At 38.6% G+C, this 15,681-nt stretch overlaps 1 protein-coding gene across 6 annotated transcripts in view; it reads right to left on the bottom strand.

Annotated features, from left to right (window-relative positions):
- The window catches only part of KLHL13 (kelch like family member 13), an 80,475-nt gene that overhangs the window by 24,473 nt on the left and 40,321 nt on the right, over nt 1–15,681 (bottom strand). The window lies entirely within an intron of this gene.

Here is a 15,681-nt window from a genome sequence, read left to right as displayed (position 1 = left end):
CAGCATAACTTCAAAACTTAATTTTCCACTAATAAGTTTGTCCTTTTCCTTCCACCCCCACCTCCCTAAGACACTTGCACACTATTTTACTTGTATGTGTGCTTCCAGTATTGTAGGATGCTCGCAGGGGTTTCATCCAGTTTTCAAAATCCAGTATCTTTCCAAATTGCCAAGGAAAGCTGAAAGATTGAAGCTCTAAATGTAATGTAATATTAAAGTTCAGTAATTTCATTTTTATGGCTTGCACTATCTTGCTCAAGTATGAACACAATAATAGAAAATATACAAAGTGGAGTTCCAAGCTGTAACTTTAAGCTACCTTTAGAAGCATACAACTAGAAGAACTCCTTTAGGACACGATATCCAGTATTTTGCTACTGCAGGCAACCACTTCATAATTTTAATTTGTTAGCGTGAAGACAATAGTTATGGTTTTGATTCCAAGCAATTACTGTCCAAATCTAGATAGGAAGGGCTAATTTTAGGTAGAACTACTACACTATTATTAGCCTTCCATTTTAATCTTGAAATGTAAATTAGGTTTACATAAAGATATATGCATATGAGATTCTAACTAACCTAACCTGTGATTATTATAAAATGTAAATAAATTTCATCTGCAGAAATATTAACAATAACTAGTTCCTGTAATTTCTGCGATCTAATGTACTACCTATTAGCATGCATAGCAGTATAATGCATATATACACAATATTAATTAGCAAACATAAACTGCTAGTCCACAGATGAGGGCATCTTCATTATTAATAAAGACTCCATGTTTCAAAAGAGATTCATAGCAGTTTGACATAATTGCTGCAAATCTCAGATACAAAAAATTCTCCAAATGTTAAACGTGCAGGTGAAAACATTGGCCTCCAAGCTAGTTTCAGAAATTACTTTAAGTGACAAGAATGTGCTTAAATTCCACCCCCACCCCAATTTTAACTGTGATCACTATGTAAGGTCAAATTTGGAATTTGTGGATGAAAAAATAATTTTCATAGAATTTTTTTCCCAAACAAAGTTTTGTTTCTTTTGAAAAGAAATATTTACCCCCACCTTCTTTGGATCCATGGACTATGTAGAGCAGTTTCTGAAACTCAGGTTACCCTGCTAGCCCTGATGTGCCTTGTTCAAACCCATGAGTACATAAGGTCAGCTATGAAAACATAGTCAAAACAAATTCACCATTCAACAGTGTACATGGGTTTGAAACAGTGAGATTTTATGCACACAGACGTAACAACAGATTGTAGGAACAAGGGTACATCCAAATAGCTTTGACTTCTAATGTAGCAACCCAGTATTCTGACATCTGAAAAAATTAATAAATGTGGAAGTACACAGTTATTCTTGCAGCAAGCAAGAATTGCGTAGTTTTTGAAACAGAATTCTCTCTACTTTATAAAACAAATCCAGCGTGTAATTTAAATAAAGTTTTACAGGGTGTACCTTAGAAAAGTGCTCTCCAAACTATCTTTGGCATCCATCAAATGATGTAACACAGCAGCAAACCAGTTGCTTGCTCATGACCCAAAGTATTTTTGTTCACTTTGTGGCAGCCATTTGGGGGGGGAAGGCATGGGCATTTGCGTGTTTGTGGGGGTTTTGTTTGTTTTAGTTTTAATACAATCATAACATGGAAAGAGTCTAACATAATTTCAAAGGACACTCAGCCTCTAAATTTGTACATGTCTAAGAAGAAATATAAAATAATTTGGGGAGACTTGTAAGCGTGGGTGGGAAGGAACGTCAGATTCAACTAGCATGAATCTGACTGTATGACTGTATTTGCTCTTGAAAAGTCTTCCTGCAATGTCAGATCAGATAGCCGTTATATGAAGGGGCTTTTAAAAGACTTTTTCTAAACTTAGAATAAAACAGAAGATGTACCCATCAGTTAAAGTCATTAGGAAAAGCAACATACAAGTGAACCAACTTTCTTGGCTGTTTGGAGTGGGCTTTTTACCACATTTGCCACATACCCCATGCTGCTTTACTTCCCAACAGCCAGCATACTTCATAGGTTTTAGAAATGAAGGCAAAGACCTTGAGCACCATTCATTTATTCCAAGAATGGCAGTGATAATGGAAGCATTTTTCCGAACAGGCCACATTACACACAACTTCCCACACTCCGTCCTAAGAGGTCCCCTATAGCATGGGATGCCTTGTTACCACTGCACAGCTGACAGAGAGGATACAATATATTTCAAAATAAAGTATGCATTTAAGGTGCCAGGTGTGGCTGTAAGTAGTTATTTCCCCTTCCTGATTTTCAATACATAATGGGCAGTTGTCTAATACCTGTATCACACATTAAGCTCAGCAGCTCACAACTTGATGCTCTTCTGCAGAAGAGATTTTCATTATTTCTCTTCCACATTTGCCATTATGTATGTACAAGAACTTGCGTATGCGAATTAGACATTAAAAATTACAAACTTCCACACTGTAAAAATCTACCAGAATATAAATGTTCCAGTTCTAGTCTCAACATTAACTTGGCTGCATAAGACTCCACAAGAATAAACTTATTTAACTTTTTAACAGTTATTTAACTTTAATAGTTAAAACTATTTAACAATTGTATTGTTCCTATAGTGGTTTTTGCTTTATAACTAAAGAACGATAACAAATTAAAAACAAAAAAAAAAGGGGGGGGGGGTTGGTGCCTTTTTTTGTTTGGGTGGCTGGGGGGGCTGTTTTTAAATACACCACCTTTTTTAACCTCCAGCTTAGCAGCGCAGGAAGGCAGAGTCCCTCTCCCATCACGCAGAAAGCGACATTCAGGAGCTGGTTTTGGCAGAAGTTACAATACAAGTCAGCAGTAAGACCTGGCGACAGCACACGGTTCCCTGAATCCCAGCCTTGTGACATTCACCGAGAAGAAAAGAACACTCCCGGAGCGACCAGAAATTATGAGTTTGTCCTTGGCTTTGTACCAGTTTCAACATTTATCTTCATGCAACAAGAGAAACGTGTCTTTGTAAGAAAAAGTAAAAATGCAACGGCTCTTACACACTGTGCTGATGCCAATACACAGAGAAACAGCAAAACCCAAGCACTGTATCATTTACAATGAGAGTAATTTCAAACTGCCCTGCAAAGAAATTTTTAACTATTCAGAATATAACTTCTGTTTGGGGGGCTGTAAAGTGAATATTTGGCAATACCTGCCATTCACACCCAGAACAGACAGGTAACAAGCTTCATACCCAACCACATTCCCAACAAAAACACAGTAAGTACATCTGTCTTGTTTGGACACTTACCAAACGTGTTATTTACATTCATCTATGTGGGTCTGCTAAGCACTATAAATAATTAGATACTAACAAATGTAAACATACCAATTTTTTACTTTAAGTACAGTCTATCACAATTAAGTATACTACCAAAGAAGAAAGCTAATTCATTTTCTGATTTACTTTCTTGTTCTGATCCATAGAAACCATTCAACAGGACGTGCAGCAGCTGCATTTTTAACCAGGGTTAAAAAAAAAAAAAAAGTTGGAGGAGACAGCTAAAACTGCAGTGACATGCAGTGATAATTCCCAAGAAGTTGCTCTAAATGTGGATATTAACACCACTTCCAATGGATACACTTGGTCTGGAGGGGGGTGAACATTATAGTGTTGGGAATGGTGGAGTTTAATGTGAAATGAATATTAACATTGCAATAGCAAGGCAGAGGAGCTGCCTGACTTCCTGCAACCTCTGGGAAGCAGTGGCTCGCAATTCCGAGAAAGGTACCAGGGGTTAATAGTTGCTATCACAGAATAAGCTGTCACCCAGAATTCTCTTTCTAACCTTGTGTTGATTCTTTCAAGTACAGCACAGTTTTTTCCTAGCTCCTGTAAGCAAACATGCTTTTCTCATGACTCCAAGTTAATCCAAGTACTTCCAACTGGTATTTTTGTAGAGATGAGCGTGCATTATATGGATATTAATTATATATCAATTTCCTAACTTCCTGTCAATTTTGAAGGAAGATAGCTTTACTTTTTACCATTAAAAAAAGATTTTAAACTGATTTTTTTCTTTCTGTAGATGACTGCCCACTAGATTTGCTTTCAATTATTTTCTGTCTAAAGATACTATTTTTAATCTTGTTCATCTACTAAAAGGTACCCAAACACCCTCTTTGACAACCTGCAATTAGCAATTTCTTTAGAACTCGAAAGACGACCGTAAGCCAAATACTGAGCTATTAAAAAAAAAAAAAAGTACAATAGTTCATGAGTCTTGCCAAGCTAATTTAAAGAAGCCACACTGACTTTTTGGGTTTGGGTTTGTGAATTGGGTTTTTTTTTTCCACCGAACAGGCAAAGGAAAGCCATAGCTAACACCACCCTAGTGGAGAAAAAGTTCAAATGGAACAATTCAGTAGTATTATTTAATATTTCATTGACTTGAAAAATACAAGTTCAGTGGCTTTTAAGTACTAGTCAGGTATAGAATTCCCTAAATCTTGTCACAACACAGGACAAAATAGAGCGGGGTAACAACAGGAACACCTGGCTTCTGTTAGTGAAGACAACCGAAAGGTGAAAATCATCTCATCAGGTCTTCATGAGTTTCTAGGTTTAATTGCTAGCACCTGCACTCAGAGAAGTGCCCCCAGTAACTATCTAGACAGGCACAAACACAAGGGAGCTCAGCATTTCAGAAGAGTACTAAATACATAATTTGAAAACACACAAACTGACCGAAGCATTTTCAGGGCTTCTGTCCATGACTGCTCCCAATTCTGTACGCAGTCTCTCTAGATTAAACACAGTGAATTATGGAATCTGTGAACTGACTTTAAAGGTGGAAACAGAAATACTTACACAGCCGCTCACCCTGTGGCCAGGGACAGGATACGAGACCCTGTAACTGGACCCAGAACTCGAACCTTATTCACCCAATCCTTAGCTGACAAACAGCTACCCACACCTCTAGCAAAACTGGGATTTGTACCTTCCTTCAAAATAAGCTTTAAGTATTGGAACTTCCCAGCAAATACTGATGAGTATTTTTGAACTGGCTGGAGTCACACCACGATTCAGAGCAGCAAATTGCTTTCTAAAGCACTTAGCAAGCATTAACCTCTTAAAACAGTTCAGAGGTGTCCAGGTGACCCATGAAAGCAGGCATCTCCAGAAACATTACGGCAAGTTTTACTCTCAACTAAAACATTCAAATATGGTGTTGCCATTTTGTACAGCACTCAGTGACAGGGATGAAATAAAACAATATTCTGTTATGATGTTTTCTTCAGAAATTAAACTCATTCTGATGCAAGAGAAACAAGGCAACTATGAGTATCATTGGGGATTTGTTCATTTACATCAGTAAACCATTGATCTGTCTGAAATTGTCAGAGCACAGAGCACAGTCTTTGAAAACAAAGTAAGGAGATCAGCCTACAGCTACAGATATTTTAGAGTGCATGTTCTCTGATTTATTTAAAACCCACAGTCTTTACATAACTCAGCAAAAGCTTGCCAAAGCCATATTGGCCAGACAGTGAATTCTTAATTTGGTGAAGCTCAATAGCTTGTTTTTGAAAGGATTATAACCTTATTTTCTCTGTCAAATTACTGTCCAATGAACCATGATTGAAAGTGTTCTGGTCACTGGTAAATGGCATCTTCAGCAATCACTCCTGGCATGTGCCAGTACTCTGGTATTTATCAACAAACAAAGAACCAGATTTCAATTTCATATTAAAGTATTCTTATTACAAGACAAATCTTTTATCAAATCTTTTATCAAATATTTTATGATCCACCAAAAAAGCTGGTATATTCCAGGGCTATCCTAGACATGCAGCTATGCATGTGTTTTGCTAATGAACCTACTGAAATACAGTGAAATACAATGAATCTTTCATTTACTATTAGATATACAGTAATTCTTTACTTTGTATGCATAGTCTGCCAAAAAGCATTTCAGTACGCTTAGTCTGCCAAAAAATAATTTAAGTATTGACTATCTTACTGTCTTCCCATTATGAACAGATGTTCCAGCTTTGTGAGTAATGAATTTAGGAATTCCCCAAATTATATGGCCACCTAGGAGCCCAATAAGCATAACTGATACGGCAGCATTGTAGAAAAGAAAATCTCATAATGCTTCTATTAAGAAATTCAAATATTAATATAATGTAGATGAACAAATTTCACAATATTTCACATTTATTCCATTCTGTATCTTCTACTCATACAATTTCAGGAGAACCTTTATCCTGGCAAAGAAGTTACTTTTACACTTGCTCTTCCCTAAAATAACATCTCATCTTTTTATTACTATTTTTTAACAGGAGTTTCTAACTTAAAACTGACTAGTTTTCATGGGTCACTGAAACCACAAAGGAATTATTTGTTAATGGTTTCTTATTACAAAAATACAGCAAAAGTTTCTATAGGAAATGCAAGTTTACACTTTAAAATAGATACATCACTCCAGCGAGAAGAGAAAACAGAGACAAAAGGTCATTTTTGTTCCGACAGGTTGACAGAGCAAGTAAACTCCTCTAACAGACCAACCAACGCGTTCAGCGAACTTTGGTTCGTGCTTTGGGGCCGTACAGGTACTGACACAGGCCAAAGACCTGAAAGCAGGATGAGCACAAGAGCAGCACTGGAGGGCAGGACCGAAATGGCCTGGGATACACACAAAGCATCAGGAGCACAAGTCACGAATTTTTTTTACTTGCTTATTATGACGACTGGTCCCATGCCATCCACTTCAGACATCACTGTTTTTACCGAGCGGGTTAAAGGCTGTATTTTTAATAGATGAACTAGAGGCCGATAATGCAGCTAGAAGCATTTTGCATTTATCAGCTTACTGCATTTCTCTAAAATGACATTTTAATGCTGTTTAATTGAAAGGGACCACCACAACCAGAAGTCTGCAAATCTTTACCTCAACTGAATTAACACTGCATTTTAATGACTGTGGGGGTGATTTTCTGAAGTGGCTACAGCAGCTAGTGCAGAATAACACTCACCTTGGGCAATGCTAAGATGTTTATATTTGCATATCTCACCTTTTACACCTGACCTTGTTTATAGATTAGAAGGACAGCAGTAACACTAAATGTTTGCATGTTCTGCTAACTTGATACTGAGCTCCAAGTCTCCACTCCAGGAGAAAGGCATTAAAGGCATTAATTTAAATTCTTAAATTAAAAACCAAATAGATGTTCCTATATCCATTTTCCACCTTTCCTCTTAACTAAGGGTGTTCTGTAAAAGGAGAACAGAAAACCAGGCTCTATATAGCTGAGCCAACCAGTGAGAAATGGCATTTTACTTTCGCATGGCTCTGGCCCTGGGCAGCAGGAGAGGAGGATATAGGGCTTCCAAACCCCCAAAACGAGCAGAAAAGGACAAAGATCGTTTCTGGACACATGCTGATGGGCAGCAAGCAGAGGCAGGCAGGTCTCCAACTTTAACTGCTGTTTGGACACAGTTACAGCACAAGATGCTCATCGAAATGGCCACTTTAATTTCCCCTTTAGACACCTTCTTAAGTACTGACACAAAGTAGCCTGAGCAGCTCTGCAAGCCCAGTCACCAAAGGCAGCAAGGCCATGAGGGGAACACCACCACCACAGACTGACTTGAAGGACAGGGACACCAACACTTGTTCAACCGGAGTCGGGCTCAAGGTAAACTACTTAAGCTATTCTAGAAGCAAAGGTTTGGAGACTAGTACATAGAAGTCAAGCCTTTAACCTTTCTTTTTATTTGAAAACACAGCCAAGTCTCTTTGGACATCAACACTCGATCACCGTCTTGACAAAAAGTTTCTGCCCGAGCGCACATGCCCACAACAGAAACAAAGAAAGCTGCTAGAAATGCTCAGATGACCGAAGACACAATCGCTGTTCCAGACACCAATAGATCTGGGTGGAAAGGAGGACAACGCAGCAACGAGGATATTCCCAACATCACTTGAACCTCTCAGTACCGCTTCAAAGTAAGGCCCCGCTGTGACCAAAGGCAGCGGAAAATTAGGTCCCACAAAGCCACGCACACAGAAAATATTCTCCTCAAAATTCCTTCTTAAACAACCAAACTACCAGAGGTCTCAAGCTGTTTGCAGCATAATTACAGCCCGCTGCTTAATTCAAATTTGTTTTCCACAGAAACAAAGCAGTATTTGGCTCAGTCATTGCTATAAAGCTTTTGTTCCTAACAGTATTTAGTCTCTCTGGGAGCCTCAGTATCACATCCGCATTTATCTATTTGACAAAGGGTTTACATTCATTGAGCCATTTGTAGCTTAAATTTGCAGACTCAGATTGTTTAATGATGCTAAATTAGAAACGGTTCTCTAATGACTTTTTGCCAAAGTTGGTGTTAGTCTATTGATTCCTACTATTAAAACCAGAAAAAGCAAAGCAAATACACGCTTTGTAGCTTTTCTACAGAAGCAGAACTCCTTCGTTTCCTTGACGTTCAAAAACGTAAAATTCAACAGTAGCTCGGAGGTTTCACAGTGTAGGCTGGACCGACGCTGCACATCCCATTCTCCACCCTTTATAGTTGGTCTTCAGTGTTCAAAACGCAAGATGTAATTTTAGCTAGGCAGCTTAATATTTCCTGTGCATTACAAAACACTTAAGAAAAACATTTTGCACACACCAGCAGATTACAGTTCTACTTGATGGGTCTTTAAATTTAGTTTTAATACACATAGACATTCTTAAGTTTACAGAATGGTTCCTTAGAGACAAAAACCTGAAGTGGCACCTGCACATTTGAAATTTGGTCATAGAACATACATCCCACTGTATTCCTGTAACAGGTTTAGGAACAACTCCTTTCCAGAGTGTTGGCTTTTTTTTCCTATATACTGTACAGAATAATGTTGATAAATTAAAAGCCAGCAAAAAAGTAATCAAGATTTTGACATTAGGGTTTGGTAATTAACGCCAGCTCTTTCTGCTGCCTAGGTCTGCTCTACCATTCCTCTTGCTTTGTCACTTCTCACAGTTGTTTTAGCATTCCTTCATTACAATCTCCTGGGAAGAATGTAGGGGGACATTAATTACTTCAAATCATAAAATATTTTTCCCCTACATGATAAAGAGTTTAAATCTAAGCATGTCAGGTAACAGGTGGGGGGGACTTGTCCATCCCATAAAAACACCCACATTTTGGCAACTTAGATATTGCAACAATCTCAATCACTGCTGGACAAAATATTACAGCAATACTATAGATGTGCACTTCCACTTCAGTGTTACAGCTACACGTTTACTACACTACAGTTCCCACTATTACCATTTAGAACAAGTGACTATTATTTTAAAACCCCAATATTCACCAAGTATTTTATGAAAATCCATAGGTATCCCCATCCAAACTGCAAGAGAAAATACCACATAACACTAGAAAAGCCAGAGTAGAAAGTGGTTGCACAAGATTTTTCCACAATAACAAGGACGTAATGGCAAAAGTGACAAAGTGGCAGAACTGACGTTCTGGCAGAATAGGCTGAGTAACATATTCAGGATAATTCAATAAGGATGCTTTAGCATCTCATAACATAATGTCAATATTGCAACACCACACTGTATAAGGAGAATGTGATTTTGAGGACCTGTAAGCCACAGCATCACCTATAAAGTTCTGCCCAGAAAAATCACTAGCACTGGGAAACTTAGTGACAACCAGGTTTGGTTTTTTCCCTTGGTTTTGCCAATTTATTACTGCAATAAAATTTCACATTTTGAACTTAAAATAATCTACTGAAATACCTGTTATTTAAAAAGCAAAAGTAAGATCAACAAGCATGAATGAGATCTCTGCATACAAAATTGCTGGGATTAAAAGGAGTCTTCTATTTATAAAATATAAGCTCCTTCTATTCCCCACCCACCCAATTCATCTACCTGCATGGATTGTCAGATTAGTTTAAAAAAAATATTTGGGGTGACCTGTGCATTGATTTTTAGCATGTTGAAATTTGAAGTATCTAGGAAGTAATTGCTTAAAATGGAAACATTGCCAAAGACAGGTGAGTTTGTTTTGGTGTGAATACCATGTAGTCTGTCAAAGGCTCCACAGCCCAACAAAAGGGTCAATTTACTAAAAATGACCGGTGAAGGCAGCAGTGAAGGCGGTGGAGACACAGGGTGGTCTCACAAAAGAGAGCTGCCTAATACAGAGGGTCTGATGAATTATGCATACACACCTTTTCCCGTTTAAGTATGTATCATTGTATAGAATAAATTCAAAGAGCTCACTGTAGAGCAAATCAGAGATACGAAAGAAGACCAAAAGCATTAACCTATATAACCTATATAAGCAGCTAAAACTAACACTGATTACTCCAGAGTATTAAGAATTTATTCTACTTTTCTGCACAGTAACGGATTTCCATTACCGCAAAGCATTTCCTATCGGACAAATTTCACAGCCACACGACTCGGGATAGACAGACTGCTGCAAACCCTTTGATAGCAACATATTCGGAATATCACACTTGTTCAGTTAATTAGTTATTAGTCAGTTATTTATGAACACATACAAAGGATAATTTCCATTTAAAATATCAACACACTATTCCACGTAAAAGGACAGAAGGCACTAAGTTTACAAATGGACTATTTTGCATTAAGTTTTTTTTTTTTTCTATTTTACTTCTTTCTAAACGTGGCATGTTGGAGACTAAAAGCATTTAACTATTCTGAAAACAGCTAACAATCATCCTCACATGACATAGGATTATAGAATAATCCTTTGGATTTATAGAATAATCCTATGTCATAGTATTTTTGGAAATAGTGTTTTTGCATTATTGAATTCTTTGTAGATGTCCATCATAGCACTTCAATCTCCAGCATTTCGACAAAGATTTCTTCCATTTGTGTCACTGGAAGATGTGCACAACTTTGGAAAACAATGTAAGTGATATTGCTAGTGTGAATAAGAAAGAATTCTCCTCTTAGTTCTTAATGTATGAGATGACATGGCCGGTGACCAGTAATTGGGACATATTTCTTTACAGCTCACAGCTGTTACATATAACCAGATTCTGAACTGTTCCTCGCCCTCTCTGAAGCAGTGCTGCGATTCTTAACCTCGGCTTATGTCAGCCACTGGTTTTTTGCTTGTTTTAACATGTGGCCATCAATACCTAGCTGAACGCCAAGGAACACCACTTTCCCAACTCTGTATTATTCACTTTGTCCTCTCCTCTGATTCACTTGCTGGAACTGCTCACCTGCCCACGTAATACGTGCAGTCACCTAGGTCTCTGTCCCCACTCAGTCAACACAACTGCAAATACAAATGTGATTTCACTAGCGGAGCATAAACTTGCTGTAAGAGCTTTCACGCTCATTTTGACAAAAGGAATCTATTCTAAACCCCAGCACAGTAAGTGTCATGAAAGAGAATGTAAAGCAGCTTGACAAAGGCATGTGCGTGCACAGGTATCTGCACATCCCTACCTTGTGCACTAAGCCAGGCTGCATTACACCTACATACACTGGTCACACTGGAGCCAGTGCTCCAATTCTAATACCATCTCATTTTCCCTACGCAATGTCACTGGATCTCTCCATCAGCCTGGGGGGAAGCTCAAGCTACTCTGCACCAGTTCTAGCAGAAGCCAGGAGATGTCTGCATTTCCCCTCAGAGGGACCCTTCATCTTCCACGGAACGTGAAAAGTTACCTCTTGCAGTCAGGATATCCTGAAAATATCCCAAATAACTAACTGGTGGGAAACAAAACCACTAGCCAAGAGGCAGAGATTCACTGCTGCTCCTTTCCCATCACCAGGAAAGCAGCACCGGACCCAGCAAAGCCAGCAGACTTCCCAGTAAGAGAACCACATTCTCGCCTACAAAGCCATCAGCTCAACTTCAAGAGCTCCTTTATTTCATGGACCACCCGGCCACAAGTCTCCCGCAGCAGGGGACACTGTGGGACGAGCTGCTTGTGCTCATTCCCCACCTTGGGAGCTACCGCAAACTTTTCAAGCGGAGACTGCAGCTAAACCGCCCCAGCTGCAGGGCTGGCGGGACAGGTAATGGTTTTACAGTGGTAGTTTGTACGTAGACGCCTGCTTCATCCAAGAAGCCAAAGGTGTTCCCGTAACCGCCCGTCTCCCTCCCTCTTCAACAGAGGGAAACTAAGGCAGCGTTCGGGTGTCAGATACACGGAACAAATAAAACACAAATAAAAACTGTGTGTCCTGACAAGCAGTTTAACCTCGAGATAAGCTACTTGTAAATCGTAAGCAGGACGATGCTTTTAAGTTAAGGTCAACTTTACTAGAAAAAAACTGGAAAATTGGAATTTCATTTTAAGTACAAAAAAATCACCTTTAAGACCTCCCTACTTTACATTCTAAATTACACTACAAACCTGTAAGATTAAGATGTTAAGTATTAAAGGGATTAAAAGCTCAATTATACCTTTGTATACTCCAGATCCAAAATATCAAGTATAGAAGCGTTCATCTGTGACTTCAAGAGTTTTATCGTCATTTATTTTACATCAATACACGTTCTGTTTCACACGCCACTTATTCCTGAAGCTTTTACTCAACACACAAGCCTTTTGCCAGTCTGCAGAGTACTACTTATGAAAGAAAACTTGTAAATATGAATGGGAAACCCATCAGCTCACATAAATCAGTAGCAAATTTACTGTAATCTCTGCAATGAAGAATTCCATCACCTATTTTACTGGTCAACCTAAAATACAAGGGGGTTTTTATCAGTTGGTATATACTGCCTAATCGAATAGGTGCCATCTTGTAATGTTTCTCATTCATTATAATAATGTATATGGATAATTTTAATATCAGATGTAAGAGTCCTGCTAATGTCAGGACTGTATGCCAGTGAAGAAATGTCTCCATAAACATTGGCATACATTGACTCATTCTGAAAAGATGATTAAGGCTGCTGATCACATATTTCTCATGCTCCAGATAAGCTCAGCATCATATAGTTAAGCGTGATCACTAAACCTGTTCACATGCTTTCAACACACTGACATAATCAGCTACATGATCCCCATCATAAAGCTGGAGCACACACAGAGCTAGATTAGCAATTTAAAGGCAACACACAAAGGAAATGCTCAGTTTCAGCAGCAGATAGATCAGGCTGAGCTGTTTCTGATAGATCGGACTGGGCTATTTCCGATTTTTCTTGCATTTAATAAAAACTACAGTTTGAAAAACAAAAACATAACATACAACACTAAAGACAGTGTTTCCCTGAAATAGGTTCAAAAGCCTCACGACGCCTTTCTTATCACTATACTTCCTTTGTATTTAGTCATATTTTTTATAAAGTCATAATAAGTAGCAATTTATTGGAGACAGCTTATTTCTGGTAGCCTTAAACATATTTAATGCGTTCAGTGAGTGAAAAGGCTGAAGCACTGCCATGAAAATTAATCTTAAAATTGGAGCACTCAGAGCCCAGGTTCCATACAGCCGGGTCAGCTCCCCGAACCCCAGCCTTTCCGACCGAGAACAATAGTGACCACGCACACGGCGCTGTATTGTTTCAGCTCCGCTGCTTATCAACGCGATTCTCAGCAACAACCAAAAAAGCCGACATTTAGAGGACCTGTAAATACCTATTTCTTACAGCATGTCCCTACAGCAACTGGAGCAAAAGCCTATCTGCAAAAAGACAATACAAGCTTAATAGTACTAATATTGTAGATATTAGGCTGGAATGCTATCAGAAAGTAATAGTCTTTGTAGTAATTTCCAGATAATGAAGTCATCTACACTACTACTTGTGCATTTTAAAGCAACTCTTCCTCATTTTCAAAAGAGCTGCTTCCTTAAAGAAAGGCAGAAGCAATTTGGTACCCTATGCTCAGTTTTATTTCACAGAAGGGAGAAAAGCCACCTGTATATGCTAACACAGAACTCGCAGTGACAAAAGGTGAGCAAAAGCTCCATCAAAATTTGGCAAGACAAAGGCATATTGTTTCCATGTGGATTAAAATACCCTTACGTGAGGCTACTTTACATGGACAAACTGCATTAACTACGTAAGTATTCAGATATGAATGATTTAAGCTTAAGCTTTTACAACAACTTTGCACAAAGACATTCAATTTGTATTAAGGCTAAGACTTTCAAGAATAAAACAAGACTAAAGCAGGATGATTTCTTTTATACAAGAAGTTACACGAACAAAAGTGCAGTACAATACAGCAGGTGATCCCTTGTTTAAATTCCAAGTGTAATAGTCAGGAGGAGGAAATGTTAGCATATACACTACAGAGAAAGCCTGCCTCAAAGCTTAACTTGTCATTTCAAGATCAGCACTACAAATTAACAGCAACATGAACTTTTCAAATGAACATATATGATATTATTATGAATATGGCTTAATCTGCACAATTTCTCTACATTTCAACAAAGAGGGAAAGACTCGACACAACATCCATCATGAAACACCCAGGATAAAATCTGGGGGGTCTACATAGAAAACAAGGTAAAATTCTGAGTGCCAATGTCATTTAATACATAACAGGGTATTTTGCCACAGGGTAGTCTCACAAAAGCAATCCCACCTTATTATCCTCATTTCTCTCACTTACATGTATGCTGGAGAAAGTGGCGATGACCTGGATGTTTTAAGCACAGGAACTGGGAATTTCCAGATAGCAGGAGAGCTCGTTTTCCATTTCAATGGCATGTTGTCACCACGGTACTACAATAACAGTAAACAGCGTTTCCATAACAGACTACCAACTAGGACTTCCATTCCACACACTACTGACACAGCAGTGGCTGCTGCTAAGAACAAGGAAATGATTCTGCCAGTGCCCTTAAACCGATGCTTCCAATCTGTAAAACAGGGCTGCAAGGCATCTCCTTTTAAATCCTGCTGTCCCCTAAAGCAATATGATGATTCTATCCTTCTAACTCAACAATAGTGCCACCTCGTTAGGGAAGCGCTGACTGCAGTATATGTTTTTAAAAAAAAAAAAAAAAAAAAAAAAAAAAAAAGACTGCACTGTGCACACCAGCACAATGCAGCTTTATTTAATAAAAGCTGCTAATTTTTAAAGAACTGTTTCTGATGCTATTGTTCTACCTTAACAGGGACACTGCAGCACTGTACTATATTCTCTGCCTATTAACCTCATTTCTGACCAATGGAAGCAGAAAAAAAAAAATGGGTTTCATATGAAAATGAAACAACATACCTACTCAGAATACACTTGTCATCCTCTGAACATTCTTCTTTTGAGCTGCAACAATACAAATGGGATATAAATCTCAGCATAGCCTTAGGCCACGGCTAATAGAGATCAGTGACTAAATTCAGCAGCCTGTTTTCCTCCTGTGCAAGCTCTGACCAAACAATACAAGAATGCCATTATGGAAAAAGCCCATTGCAAAAATCAGTCCTTCTAATCCATAGCTAGGAAGACAAAATAAAGCACGAATCGCTGCAGGTTTCTGCATGCTCTTCTAATAGCTTCTGGTTCAGGATGCTCTCATTTTCCTATTCTCATTTCCAAGGAGGATGAGCAAAATCTCATGCATTTTACAACATGCTATGGGAACACAAATATCACTCTGTCTTCCGCAGTAGAGAAGCAGAGAGTAGCACGCTGTTAATAGCAGTCCTTGTAGGGACGCTATCAACAACCTAATTCCGAACGCCCCCCCCCCCC

Source organism: Egretta garzetta, unplaced genomic scaffold (genome assembly GCF_000687185.1).
Source record: "Egretta garzetta isolate BGI_Z169 unplaced genomic scaffold, ASM68718v1 scaffold404, whole genome shotgun sequence".
Classification (NCBI taxonomy): domain Eukaryota; kingdom Metazoa; phylum Chordata; class Aves; order Pelecaniformes; family Ardeidae; genus Egretta; species Egretta garzetta.
Note: the sequence above shows the minus strand (reverse complement) of the source record. Positions and strands in the feature narration are given on the sequence as shown.